The sequence below is a fragment of the Scyliorhinus torazame genome, chromosome 9, assembly GCF_047496885.1.
Source record: "Scyliorhinus torazame isolate Kashiwa2021f chromosome 9, sScyTor2.1, whole genome shotgun sequence".
Taxonomy (NCBI): domain Eukaryota; kingdom Metazoa; phylum Chordata; class Chondrichthyes; order Carcharhiniformes; family Scyliorhinidae; genus Scyliorhinus; species Scyliorhinus torazame.
Genome location: NC_092715.1, coordinates 97,355,179 through 97,369,471, shown reverse-complemented (window position 1 = coordinate 97,369,471; position 14,293 = coordinate 97,355,179). Strand labels below are relative to the sequence as shown.

At 52.2% G+C, this 14,293-nt stretch overlaps 1 protein-coding gene, 1 non-coding gene and 1 pseudogene across 7 annotated transcripts in view; 2 read left to right on the top strand and 1 right to left on the bottom strand.

Annotated features, from left to right (window-relative positions):
• Positions 1 to 3,902, bottom strand: part of LOC140429927 (small ribosomal subunit protein eS12-like) — a 105,613-nt pseudogene extending 101,711 nt beyond the window's left edge.
• Positions 1 to 14,293, top strand: part of kiaa0825 (KIAA0825 ortholog) — a 685,054-nt gene that overhangs the window by 456,945 nt on the left and 213,816 nt on the right. The window lies entirely within an intron of this gene.
• Positions 3,035 to 3,116, top strand: trnac-gca (transfer RNA cysteine (anticodon GCA)). The gene has a single exon. It is a non-coding gene; the product is annotated as a tRNA-Cys (tRNA).

The following is a 14,293-nucleotide window of genomic DNA, read 5'->3' as shown; positions in this document are numbered from 1 at the left end:
GGGGGTGCATCTGCTGCGTAACCTGCCCTGTGACCTGGGTCCCCTTTGGTGGCTCTCCTCTGGAGCGACCGGGCCTGAATGGGCCTGCCAGTCTTCCGGGGGTCACAGATGGCATGGTGCCACCCTGTTCTGCCAGCTGCCCATCGAATGCGCCAGGGACAAGTTGGGGAGATTCAGAGGTGCTGCAGTGTTTCGGCACCTCCCCTGCGGGTGTCACCGTCACGCATCCCACCACCTTCTCCTCCCTCCGGTTGCCCCCTGGGATACTTCTTGGGATGCATCCGGAGTGAGCGACGTGGGCTCCGCCGTCACCTGGCACTGCTTCCTGGAGGCCCATTCTTGTCTCTCCAGGGTCTCCATGCTCGCGACCATAGACCACAGTGACTGTGCCACGAACTTGTGGGACGGTGTACCACCTCCTTCAGGGACTGGGCCATGTCACGCAGGGACCATGCCAATCCCTCTGGACTGAGATCAGCCAGCGCCAAGCCAATGTTCTCAACACCCACAGTCATGGCCCGTTGCGACTGTGCCATGCTCTGGAGCGCCACAGCAATGTCCATGTCGCCCTTGTACATGGCAGCCTGTGACATAACCACCCTATCCTCTGTCTCAGCCACTGCCCGCACACTGTGCTCCTGACCCATGTCCGAAACCTTGGCACCCAAGGCTTCCACCGCAGACTCCACCTTTGTGGTGTTGGCCTGGGTGGCAAGCATGGTCGGCATCACCTCCTGCTCCAGCTCCAGCAGACGGTTGGACTCCTCCAATTGCACCTGCAGGTGCTGGATGATTGCTGACACCCTCTCATGTAGTCCCCCACTCTGCGCTTGCAACTCCAACATCGTTGGGGCTGCCATTTCCAGAAACGCAAGACCTGTCATAGCGGCAGCTAGTCCCTGGCGCTGGACCACTCTCTGACCGTCCGCCCCTTCGGGGGTTCCTACCTCCACCTGATGTACCGCTGCATGTGTGTGGTATGCACCAGATAGTGCCCCAGCAACCTCTTCACTAACATGCCAACCAAGGTGAGTGTTTCTAGGATGGTGAGGGTGCCGGTGACAGCAGTAACGAGGGGTTGGTGTCATGATCAGATATGTGCTCCGAGGTGTCGAACGGTTTCATAGAATTTACAGTGCAGAAGGAGACCATTCAGCCCATCGAATCTGCACCGGCTCACCGAGCACCCTACCCAAGGTCAACACCGCCACCCTATCCCCATAACCCAGTAATCCCACCCAACACTAAGGGCAATTTTGGACACTAAGGGCAATTTATCATGGCCAATCCACCTAACCCGCACATCTTTGGACTGTGGGAGGAAACCGGAGCACCCGGAGGAAACCCACGCACACACGGGGAGGATGTGCAGACTCCGCACAGACAGTGACCCAAGCCAGAATCGAACCTGGGACCCTGGAGCTGTGAAGCAATTGTGCTATCCACAAGGCTACCGTGTTGCAGCGGGGGTCATGGAACACCAGCCGGTTCGTCGTCGTCTGGTGGTGACCTTGATAGACACAAGATGAGAGGCATGGTTAGATCAGGGTGGTGGGGGGTAACTCATGTGCCATGGGGACATCGCAACACTTTGGGGGCTCACTTTGTTGTCTCAAGCCGACCTCTGCCGCTGCGAATGCCCGCTCACCCACCCCGCTGACCAGGTCCAACACCCTTTACTCCACGACGACAAGAGGCCTCAGATCTGGCGGGTCCCCTCTGGTCTTCTCCCACTCCCTGCGATTGTGGGCCGCTTTCTCCTGGGAGACAGATATGCACAGTGTGAAGTACTTGGATGTGGGCATCACAGGGGGGTCTGTGTGTGCGGGGCAACCAGCCATGGTGGGCAGTACATGTTGGCATGTGGTGCAGGGTGGGGTGCAAGGGGGCTGCCGGCAGGTGGGATGTGGGGGCTAAGGGGTGTGGGATGGGGATGTGTAGGAAGGGATGGTGCCAGGGGCACAGAGCTGGTGATTCACCATGTCTGCATGTCTGGCCCAGGGGGGTTGCCCACCCTAACCCAGCACTACCTACTGGGCTGCCTGGTATGGGCCACATGGAGTTGGGTGGTGTTGGGCCTGTGTGGGGTGGGAGTGGCGCCAGGGGCATGGAGCTGGTGACTTACTATGGCTGTCCTGAGGAGGTTGTGCAGCTCTATTCTGCACTGCTGCCCATGCTTTGTGCTGGGGCCCATGGAGCTCGGGGCCACTGCCACCTGCGCCCAATCCCAGTTGACCGCGGCAAATCTGCAAATCCTAGGGCCGCACTCTGGGGTAGCAGCTTCTTGGCTGGAATGAGAGTGTGCGGGGAGTGGAGTACTTAAGTGCAGCTCCTGCTTGTCAGGCTCTCGAGTGCCAATAGTGACTGCGGCAAATCTGTCGCTGTGGTGAGTTGGAATTGCACTAGTTCCTGCAGGTGCTGGCAAATTAGCATGTCCTGAATTGCCCCAGGACAGTGGAACACCCGCCATTCAGTCCCGGCGTTGGCACTTAGTCTCTCAAACAGAGAATCCCACCCACTGTCTTCAGGTTGTAGGAAGCACACTATTGCCACTGTCTTCTTTGGATACTTCCATCCATGCCTGTTTGATTGAAGCGGATGTCCCCTTATTCCTATGGACAAGCTTCTCATTTGAGCTCCTCAGATTTATAAGCTGGAACTCTAGGTAAGAGTGAGACACCTGTGGGACAGCTTTTCCAGGCCTCCCCTCCATTCCTGTGTTTTCTACAGCCTCAAAAATCCAGTTGCTGATGAGCCCTTATGTTTATGCCATGGCTCCTTTAATGAGAAATCCTTCTCATAACAATGAATATGTCATCCTGCTGCCTTCCATGATTGGTTGGGAAGACCAGAACTGGGATAGTAATGTCATTGCTCTAGAAAGCACCTCAACAAAGCTCCCAGTTAGGAAGTTGGGTTCCCAACCAGAAAATGGCCCTGCTCGAACATCAGGGACTAAGTGAACAAGATTCCACCCAAAGAGTACAAAAACAAGGCAGTTACGATAAACCTTTATAAATCACTGGCTGGGTGGGATGAGTTGGCCGAGTGGTTAAGGCGATGGACTGCAAATCCATTGTGCTCTGCATTAGTGGGTTCGAATCCCATCATCATCGATAAATCACTGGCTGGGGCAGCACGGTTGCGCAGTGGTAAGCACTGCTGCCTCACGGCGCCAAGGAGCTAGGTTTGATCCCAGCCTCAGGTCACTGTCCTTGTGGAGTTTGCACATTCTTCCACCTGTGTGCATGGGTCTCACCCCACAACCCAAAAGATATGCAGGGTAGTTGGGATGGCCAAGCTAAACTGGCACTTAATAAAAAATAAATAAATAATTCACTGGTTAGGCCTCAGCTGCACAATTGTGTCCAATTTTGGGCACCATACTCTAATCAACTGGAGCATTGTGTCCAGGTTTGGGCACCATATTATAAGTGTAATGTTGAGTATTGGAAAGATTGCAGAGCAGATTTACCAGAAATTTTTTTTTTTTTTCGTTTTTGCCTATGAAAAACGTACTTTCCTCTGAAATAGTTGCCAATGACATCCTTGGCTTCTGAGTCTTTGCCATAATCCTTGACTACAACATAACTGCAGCCTTCAACCTTACAAGGTTTCCCTTCTCAGTCTATTTTACACAGGCCTACCCATCCACCAAGTTTCCTGCTGTCATCAACCTCAATCAAGTTGATCTGATGTTCTGCACAGAGTGCCTCTACCAACTTAACATACTGGGCCTCATCACAATTGCCTGCCAGGATACACAAGTGAGCCTGTTGTTTGTTATCAGCTTCCTGGAGACCACAACACAAGCCAGTGTGGATGTATGCAGTTTTAAGCACTTCCTGAAGAGCAGTGTTAACATCCATGGCACCGTCTGCTGCTATACATTCCTCAGCCATTGTGCTGCTTATTGTCCCGGACAGGGAGGTTTACTACTGCAATATGAAGGAGAGGGTGAGTTTTAGACTGGGCCCTGTTCGATGGTGCTTTCCCTGAAGGGGAAGGGGCTGAGGTTGGTGGAAATGCGGTTCAGATCATTCCCTCACTCACAAACCGCAAGCTGAGAGGAACCGAGCCGCCAACAAGATGGTGGAGAGAGTTACCAGAATAATATTAGGGATGAGGAACTTCAGTAATGTGAAGAAACTAGAAAAGCTGAAATTGATCTCAGAGCAAGAAGATTAAGGGGAAATTTAGTTGAGGTGTTCAAAATTATGAAGGGGTTTGTCTAGAGTGATAGATTACCTGAAAAGATGGTTATTCTCCTTACAATGTAACTGCTTTGCTCAAACTGGTGTATGGAAGCCCCTTTGGCAGAACCATGATCGTTACAAAGTGAAACAGGCAATTCTGGTTTGGTGATGTGTAATGACGCAGACTTGATTAGGAAACTTAAGGTGAAGGAACCCTGAGGGAGCAGTGACCACAATATGATAGAATTTACCCTGAAGTTTGAGAGGGAGAAGCTGGAATCAGATGTAACAGTATTACAAGTAAATAAGAATAACTACAAAGACATGAGGGAGTGATGCACGATCAATTGAACAAAGACTAGAGTTGGATACAACTGAGGCTTTATTGCTCTAAGATGTGTGGCCTCCCACAGCAGCTGGCAAAATGGCTGCTGAATGGAGGACATGCATATTTATACTCCGCCTACTGGGCGAAGCCAGCAGGCAGGGACTACCGGCGAACCTGTAGTACAGGTCCTACCTTACATCACCTAATATAGGTGCAACAGTGGTTTACCACATTCACCCCCTGTTAAAATTGAGTCTGGCGGGGGTGGTGGAGAACTATATACAGCAATTAATCTATTTTTACAGTATTTGAGCAGAAAAAACAATGTCTTTTGAAGTCCGGCAGACCAGTTAGAGGTTTAACCGGTCCGGTGCCTTGATGTTCCGCTGGGAGCGACGTAGTGGTGGCAACGATGTCGATGCTGGCCCAATGTTCGGTGACTCCGGGAGCGTGCCGAAATCCTCTTCATCCTCGGCCATGGGCAGGGGAAGGACGGATGGTCCTGGTGGGGTTAATGATGGGAGCGCCTGGCCGGAGGGGTGTGTGTGTGTAGAACCTGCTGGTGCCAGGTCCCTGAGGGAGACAGTATCCTGGCGGCTGGCGGGGTAAGCCACGTAGGCATACTGGGGGTTTGCATGAAGCAATTGCACCCTCTCCACAAACGGGTCTGCCTTGTGAAGTCAGACATGCCTACGGAGCAGGACTGGTCCTGGAGCCGCGAGCCAAGTCGGGAGCGACACCCCGGATGTGGACTTCCGGGGGAAGGCAAAAAGACGTTCATGGGGTGTATTAGTGGCGGTGCACAGCAGTGACTGAATGGAGTGGAGTGCATCAGGGAGGACCTCCTGCCAGCGAGAGGCTGGGAGGTTCCTAGACCGTAGGGCCAGTTGGACGGCCCTCCACACCGTCCCGTTCTCCCTCTCTATCTGCCCGTTTCCCCGGGGGTTGCAGCTGGTCGTCCTGCTGGAAGCGATACCCCTGCTGAGCAGGAACTGACGCAGCTCATCACTCATGAATGAGGATCCCATGTTACTGTGGATGTAGGCGGGGAAGCCGAACAGAGCGATGACAGTGTTTCAGGCTTTGATGACGGTGGCAGACGTCATATCGGGGCATGGGATGGCGAAGGGGAATCTGGAGTACTCATCGACCACACTGAGAATACACATGTTTCGGTCGGTGGAGGGGAGGGGCCCTTTGAAATCCACGCTGAGGCGTTCAAAGGGGCGGGAGGCCTTCACCAGGCACGCACGGTCCGGCCGGTAGAAGTGCGGCTTGCACTCTGCACAGACATGGCAGTCCCTGGTGATTGTCCGTACTTCCTCGACGGAGTAGGGCAGATTGCGAGTCTTGACAAAATGGTACAACCGTGTGACTCCTGGGTGACAAAGGCTGTCATGCAGGGCCCGGAGTCGGTCTACTTGTGCGCTGGCACATGTACCTCGGGATAGGGCATCTGGGGGCTCATTGAGTTTGCCGGGGCGATACAAAATCTCGTAATTATACGTGGAGAGCTCGATCCTCCACCTCAAGATTTTATCGTTTTTGATCTTTCCCCGCTGTGTGTTATTGAACATGAAGGCTACCGACCATTGGTCAGTGAGGAGGGTGAATCTCCTGCCGGCCAGGTAATGCCTCCAATGCCGCACAGCCTCAACAATAGCTTGGGCCACTTTTTCGACGGATGAGTGCCGAATTTCTGAGGCATGAAGTGTGCGGGAGAAGAATGCTACGGGTCTGCCTGCCTGGTTGAGGGTGGCGGCTAGGGCGATGGCCGATGCGTCACTCTCTACTTGAAAGGGCAGTGTCTAATCTACTGCATGCATCCCGGCCTTGGCGATATCAGCTCTGATATGGGCGAAGGCCTGTTGTGCCTCGGCCGCCAGGGGAAAGTGTGTGGACTGTATGAGTGGCGGGCCTTGTCCGTATATTTTGGGACCTACTGGGCGTAGTATGAGAAGAACCCCAGGCAGCATTTGAGGGCCTTGGGGCAGTGGGGAAGGGGGACCTCCATGAGGGGGGGCATGCGGTCGGGATCGGGCCCCAGAACACCGTTCTGGACCACATAGCCAAGTATGGCTAAGCGGGTCGCGCTAAACACGCACTTCTCCTTGTTGCAGGTGAGGTTGAGAAGAGTGGCGGTGTGGAGAAATTTGGCACGGTTGACATCGTGGTCCTGCTGGTCACGGCCGCAGATGGTGACGTTGTCTAGGTACGGGAAGGTGGCCCGCAAACCATACCGGTCGACCATTTGGTCCATCTCCCTTTGGAAGACCGAGACCCCATTAGTGAAGCCGAAGGGAACCCTGAGGAAGTGATAGAGACGACCGTCCGCCTCGAAAGCAGTGTATGGATGGTCCGACTTACGAATGGGGAGCTGGTGGTAGGCGGATTTGAGGTCTACCGTTGAGAAGACCCGGTACTGTGCAATCTGATTGACCATATCAGATATGCGTGGGAGGGGGTACGCATCGAGCTGCGTGTACCGATTGATGGTCTGGCTGTAGTCCACGACCATTCTGTGTTTCTCCCCAGTTTTAACAACTGCCAGCTGTTGCTGGCCTCGATGATGCCTTCCCGAAGCAGCCGCTGGACCTCGGACCTGATGAAGGTCCTGTCCTGGGTGCTGTACTGTCTGCTCCTGGTGGCAACGGGTTTGCAATCCGGCCTAGATTTGCGAAGAGAGAAGGCGGATCGACCTTTAGGGTCGCGAGGCCGCACACAGTGAGGGGTGGTAGGGGCCTGCCGAATTTGAGGGTTAGGCTCTGGAGATTGCACTGGAAGTCTAGGCCTCGTAATAGAGCAGCGCAGAGGGTAGGGAGGACGTAGAGGCGGAAACCATTAAATTCTACGCCGTGGACCGTGAGTGTGACCTTACAGTACCCCCGGATCGCGACGGAATGGGATCCGGAGGCCAGGGAGATTCTTTGGTTGGCGGGCTGTACCACGAGGGAGCAGCGCCTTACCGTATCTGGCCGTATGAAGCTTTCGGTGCTCCCGGAGTCCAGCTGGTCGATGCGGTAGCCAGGTTGTGCGGACGAGACTGGTCAATCGTCACTGAGGCGAGTCGTGGTCGGTCGTCGCTGGCGTCGGATGATGGGGAGCCCAGGTCCTGGAATGCTGTCGGTGTCCATGCCCGTGTGGGAGGCAAGATGGCGGCGCCTGAATATCCTGCGGGGAACAAAATGGCGGCGCCCATGGGCCGCACGTGGACTGAGGGGGGGAAGATGGCGGCGCCCACTGGCCGCGCGTGGTCCAGGGGATGAAGTTGGCGACGCCCATTGTGTGTAGACTAGGACCCCCCTAGGGCGATAGCGGCGACTGCGCGGGCCTGGCACATTGCAGCGAAGTGCCCCTTTTTGTCGCAAGCCTTGCAAAGGGCCTCGTGGGCCGGGCAGCGTTGGTGAGGGTGTTTCTGCTGGCTGCAGAAGTAACATCGGGGACCGTGGGCTGGCGCGTGGCACAGGCGTACTGGCTGGGTAAGGCCCCCGCTGGGACGGCTGTCTGTGGGGTCCATGATGCGTAGGAGGGGTGGGCCGCGCGTCTGGGGGGGTAGGCCCGACTGTTGCGTGAGGCGACCGTCATAGAGAGCGCTACCGTCTTTGTCTCAGCTAGACGTATGAGGTCCGACCCAATCCCTGTAACGAACGCGTCCCGCATAAGGAGGTTTGAATGTTCAGTGGCCGTAACGGCCTGACGGTCACAATCCCGGATGAGTGGGATTACGGCACACCAGAAGTCTTCTATGGACTCACCATGGAGTTGAGAGTGAGTGGCGTGTACGTGCCTGGCGAAGAGCGTGTTCGTAGTTTTCTTTGAGAAGCGCAATGGCGTCGGCGTAGTTTGGGGCGTCCTGGATCAGCGGAAACATGTTGGAGCTCAACCTTGAATACAGGATCTGTATCTTCCGAGCCTCCGGAACAGGGGTGGTCGCTGAGTTGATATACGCCTCGAAGCAAGCTAGCCAGTGATTAAAGTCCTTTTTGATGTCGCTTGATTGCAGATCCAGCTGCAGGCGATCTGGCTTGATACGGAGGTCCATCTTTTAGAAAATCTTCGAGCAATAAATTGATGCCCGATCAATTGAACAAAGACTAGAGTTGGATACAACTGAGGCTTTATTGCTCTAAGATGTGTGGCCTCCCACAGCCGCTGGCGAAATGGCTGCTGAATGAAGGACATGCCTATTTATACTCTGCCTACAGGGCGGAGCCAGCAGGCAGGGACTACCGGCGAACCTGTAGTACAGGTCCTACCTTACATCACCTAATATAGGTGCAACAGTGGTTTACCACAGGGAGGACTGGTCAGAGTTGATTGGAAAGGGAGCCTGGCAGGGAAGACAGTGCAACAGCAATGGCAGGGATTTTTGGGGGTTATTCGGGAGGCACAACAGAAATTCACCCCAAGCAGGAGGAACAATGCTAAGGGGAGTACGAGGCATCCATGGCTGACGAAGGACGTCAGGACAGCATAAAAGCAAAATAAAAATCATACAAAGCGGCAAACATTCGTGGGAAGCCAGAGGATTGGGAGAGGCAAAAATAGATATTAGATCACTGGAAAATGAGGCTGGAGAAATAATAATAGGAAACGAAGAAATGGCAGAGGAACTGAATAGTTACTTTGCATCAGTCTTCACGGTGGAAGATACCAGTGGGATGCCAGAGTTCCAGGAGAATCAGGGGCACAGGTGAGTGTAGTGGCCATCACTAAGGTGAAGATTCTGGGGAAACTGAAAGGCCTGAAGGTGGATAAATCACCTGGACCTGATGGACTATATCCCAGGGTTCTAAAAGAGATAGCTGAGGAGATTGTGGAGGCATTGGTTATAATCTTTCAGGAATCACTCGAGGCAGTGAGGGTCCCAGAGGACTGGAAAGTGGCTAATGTAACACCGCTGTTGAAGAAGGGAGGGAGGCAGAAGACTGGAAATTATAGGCCGGTTAGCCTGACTTTGGTCATTGGTAAGATTTTAGAGTCCATTATTAAAGATGAGATCGTAGAGTACTTGGAAGTGCATGATAAAATAGGACTGAGTCATGACCGGCTTCATCAAGGGGAGGTCATGTCTGACAAATCTGTGAGAATTCTTTGAGGAGGTAACATGGAAGCTAGACAAAGGAGAATCAGTGGACGTGATTTATTTTGATTTCCAGAAGACCTTTGACAAGGTGCCACATAGGAGACTGTTAAATAAGTTAAGACACATGGTGTTAAGGATAAGATCCTGGCATGGATAGAGGATTGGCTGGCTGGCAGAAGGCAGAGAGTGGGGATAATGGGTATTTTTCAAGATGGCAACCGGTGACTAGTGGTGTGCCTCAGGGGTCGGTGCTGGGACCACAAATTTTCAGAATATACATTAACGATCTTAGGCACTGCTGCTAAGTTTGCAGATGATACAAAGATATGTAGAGGGACAGGCAGTATTAAGGAAGCAAGGGGGCTGCAAAAGGACTTGGACAGACTAGGAGAGTGGGCAAAGAACTGGCAGATGGAATACAATGTGGAAAAATGTGAGGTTATGCACTTTAGAAGGAGGATTGGAGGCATGGACTATTTTCTAAATGGGGTAATGTTTAGGAAATCAGAAACACACAGGGACTTGGGAGTCCTTGTTCAAGAATCTCTTAAGGTTAACGTGCAGGTTCAGTCGGCAGTTAGGAAGGCAAATGGAATGTTAGCATTCATGTTGAGAGGGCTAGAATACAAGACCAGGGATGAGGCTGTATAAGGCTCTGGTCAGACCCCATTTGGAGTATTGTGAACAGTTTTGGGCCGTGTATCTAAGGAAGGATGTGCTGGCCTTGGAACGGGTCCAGAGGTGGTTCACAAGAATGATCTCTGGAATGAAGAGCTTGGCGTATGAGGAACGGTTGAGGAATCTGGGTCTGTACTCGTTGGAGTTTAGAAGGATGAGGAGGGTTCTTATTGAAACTCACAGGACACTCCGAGGCCTGAGTGGACTTGGAGAGGATGTTTCTACTTGTAAGAAAAACTAGAACCAGAGGACACAATCTCAGACTAAAGGGATGATCCTTTAAAACTGAGAGGAGGAGGAATTTCTTCAGCCAGAGGTGGAGAAACTGTGGAACTCTGCCGCAGAAGGCTGTGGAGGCCAAATCACTGAGTGTCTTTAAGAGATAGATAGGTTCTTGATTAATAAGAAGATCAGGGGTTATGGGGAGAAGGCAGGAGAATGGGGATGAGAAAAATATCAGCCATGATTGAATGGTGGAGCATACTCGATGGGCTGAGCGACCTAATTCTGCTCCAATGCCTTATGGTCTTGTGAAGAAAAGGTGAAGTTATGATTTTTCCTCTGAATTTTCCTTTTACTTCTTCAGCAGTGGCAATTCAGTGGAATACAGAACCAAATCTCTCTTCTCAGCATTCCATGATACTTCATGTTCATCCTACGACAAGTTACATGTTTGAGTTTTCAACTTAATTTCATCATTTAACTGATTTGTGTTGTTCAAAATTCTTTTCGATGGACTGCACTACTAAATATTTGTGTCCCTTGAAGAAAATGACTTTACGTTCCATGGATTTGCTCAGGAGGTAGACCAACTTCAACACAAAACCTGCAACTCACCAATTTACTTTTAAAATCCATTATGTCTACACATAATGATGTGGTTGCCATGCAGCTGTGGCATTCATGTCATTAGCATCCACTCAGCATAATAATGAGTTATAGAGCAGCAACTGGCAATGAGTCTTCATAAACCCCATTGAAATATAGTAGACTTATGAAAAGTCCTACTTTCCTTTCATTGCAGTGGTAGAATGTAAAGCAACTTTGACCCAATTATAATTTGACATTGATGTGATATGAACTTTCTCGCCAAAAAATTCCAACTTCCTTAGTTGAAGACTTATTTACCAGATTCTGTGACGGGGCACAGCAGAGGTTTTGAACATATAATGCTTAAAAATACTTAGATAATACGCTCTAATGCCTTTAGGCTTGAATATTCTACAATAACTTTTTCTTCGAGCATGCGACTCATGTTCCAGTTTTTAAAAATGAAAATGGGTGTTTGAATCTGCAGTAATGTTATGGGGCAGGATTTTTCATTGGCTGACGCCGGAATCGGGAAACACGATTGGGCAGAAAATAGGTCGCGACACCAAAATCGCGGAGGCCGCCGATTTGACGCCAAATCTCAATTCTCCGTCACCTCAACAGCGGCGTCAATGCATTCCGGAATGCACATATAGTAAACACCGTTTGTATATCATTAGCTGGCCTGACCCAGTATTCTCAGGGACCTCCATGATTCTCCGCCTCCGATGGGCCGAGTTCCCGACGGCACGGTTCGCTTGTGCTTTTAGAAATCATGAAACCAGTGTCGTGGCTGATGGGGGAGAGAGCAGAGTTAGGACACAGAGAGGCGTGACCATGGGCTGCCGGGTCAGCCACTGGCCGGGCTGGCAGAGGTGAGGGAGGGTGCCAGGGTGGGGAGAGGTGGGTGACAAGGGAACAGGCCGTGTGGTTGGGGTGACCCCCCATGGAACGGGGCAGTGCCATTACTGCGGCCTGCAAGGCAGCCTTCTTGTTGCGCACCCTACTGACCAGCCACCTTGGCCCCTCATTCTGCAGAGTGACAGCGGTCACATGGGTGCCCCTGCACCCCACCCTCTGTCATAACTCCCCCCCCCCATCCACCTGGCTGCCACCCGCCGGCAGGGCATCAGACAGCCCACCCAGGGCAACGCCCACTGTAGCCCCTATGGATGCCACAGCATGGTGCACGTGGCACTGTGGGGATATGGGGGAGGGCTCCCGGTGGCCGTCTGGGCGACGGTCACCCTGAATGTCTACACCAAGGGATCCTTCCAGGCGCCAAGTGGGGACTTGGCTGGATCTCGCAGACCTAGGTGCATAGGTGCATCCACACCCTCACGGAGGCCCTTTATGCCCAGGCGGTTTCAATGTGGACCGAGCCCATCAGGATGCCCGGCCAATGAGGTTCGCCGCCAACGCTGACATACCCCAGGTTCAGGGGGTGGTCGGCGCAATGCATGTCGCCCTAAGAGCACCTCCGATGACAGACCGCTCTACACAAACCAAAAGGAGTTCTACTTGATGAACATGCAGCTGATATGTGACCATCAGCTGCGCCCGATAGCTGTGCCTTCCTGCTGCGCGGCTGCTAGCCCCCCACTGGATGGAGGATCGGTGCAGGGGCGGCGCCGACTTTCCGGTCGTATGACCAGACGGATCCTGCGGATAGTGCTGCAGGATTGGAGAATCCAGCCCAGGATTTATGCACGTTTGGAAGTGAATGGTCTTATTAGTGACAGACAGTGTGGTTTTGTACGAGGGAGGTCATGCCTCACTAACTAAATTGAGTGTTTTGAGGAGGTGACAAAATGATTGACGAGGGAAAGGTTGTGGATGTTGTCTACATGGACTTTAGTAAAACATTTGGCAAGGTCCCTCATGGCAGGCTGGTGCAAAAGACTAAATCACACGGGGTCAGGGGTCAACTAGCTAGATGGATTGAGAACTGGCTTGGCCATAGAAGACAAATATATATAAATAACTGGTCTGATTAGCAAGTTTGAGGATGGTACTAAGATCACAGGAGTTGTGGATAATGATGATGATTGTCAGAGATTCAGCAGGCAGATGGAATTTAACCCGGACAAATGCGAGGTGATGCATTTCAGTAGATCCAATTCAGGAGGGAGCTATAAAATAAATGGTAGAACCATCAGGAGCATAGACACACAGAGAGATCTGGGTGTTCAGGTCCACAGATCCTTAAAAGTGGCAGCACAGGTGGAAATGGTGGTAAAGAAAGCGTATGGCATGCTTGCCTTCATAGGACGGGGTATCGAGTACAAAAACTCGCAAATTAGTTAGATAGAACGTTGGTTACACCACATTTGAAATACTGTGTCCAAACTTGTCACCACACTATCAAAAGGACGTGGAGGCTTTGGAGAGAGTTTATCAGGATGTTGGCTGGTATGGAAGGTATTAGCTATGAGGAGAGATTGAATAAACTGAGATTGTAACCCCTAGAGAGAAGGAGGCTGAGGGGCAACCTAATAGATGTTTATAAAACTATGAGGGGTCTAGATAAGGTGAACAGTTGGAGGCTTTTTCCCAGGGCAGAAATGACAATTACAAGAGGGCACAAGTTCAAGGTGAGGGGGGATAGTTTCAGTGGAGATGTGCAGGGGAACTTTTTTTACACAGAGGGTGGTGGTGGCCTGGAATGCACTGCCAAGTGAGGTGGTTGAGGCAGATATGTTAACAATCTTTAAGACTTATCTGGATAGTCACATGAACAGAAAGGGTATAGAAGATACAGGCGGTTGGTCTAGATATGATCCGTGATCGCGCAGGCTTGGAGGGCCGAAGGGCCTGTTCCTGTGCTGTACTGTTCTTTGTTTTTTGTAACAGTTGTAACAGTCATGGCCTGCTGTGACAGGGCCAAGCCGCTGCAATTTCCAGGCGGCTTACACATGGTTGCCTGTAAGGCGGAAACCCTGTCCTGGGCCTCGGTCAGCGCCTGCACAGAATGCCCTAGGCCTTGGACATGCTGACCCATAGCCAAAACTGTCGCCCCCAATGCCTCCACCGCGGGCGCCACCCGTGCAGTGTTGGCCTAGGTGGCACGCATGGTCGGCCCAGCTCCTGCTCCTGCATGCCGTTGGACTCCTCCAACTGTGCCTGCAGGTACTGGATGCTTGGCGGCAACCCCTCATGTAGTCGTTGGATCTGCAACTGCATCTCCACGATCGA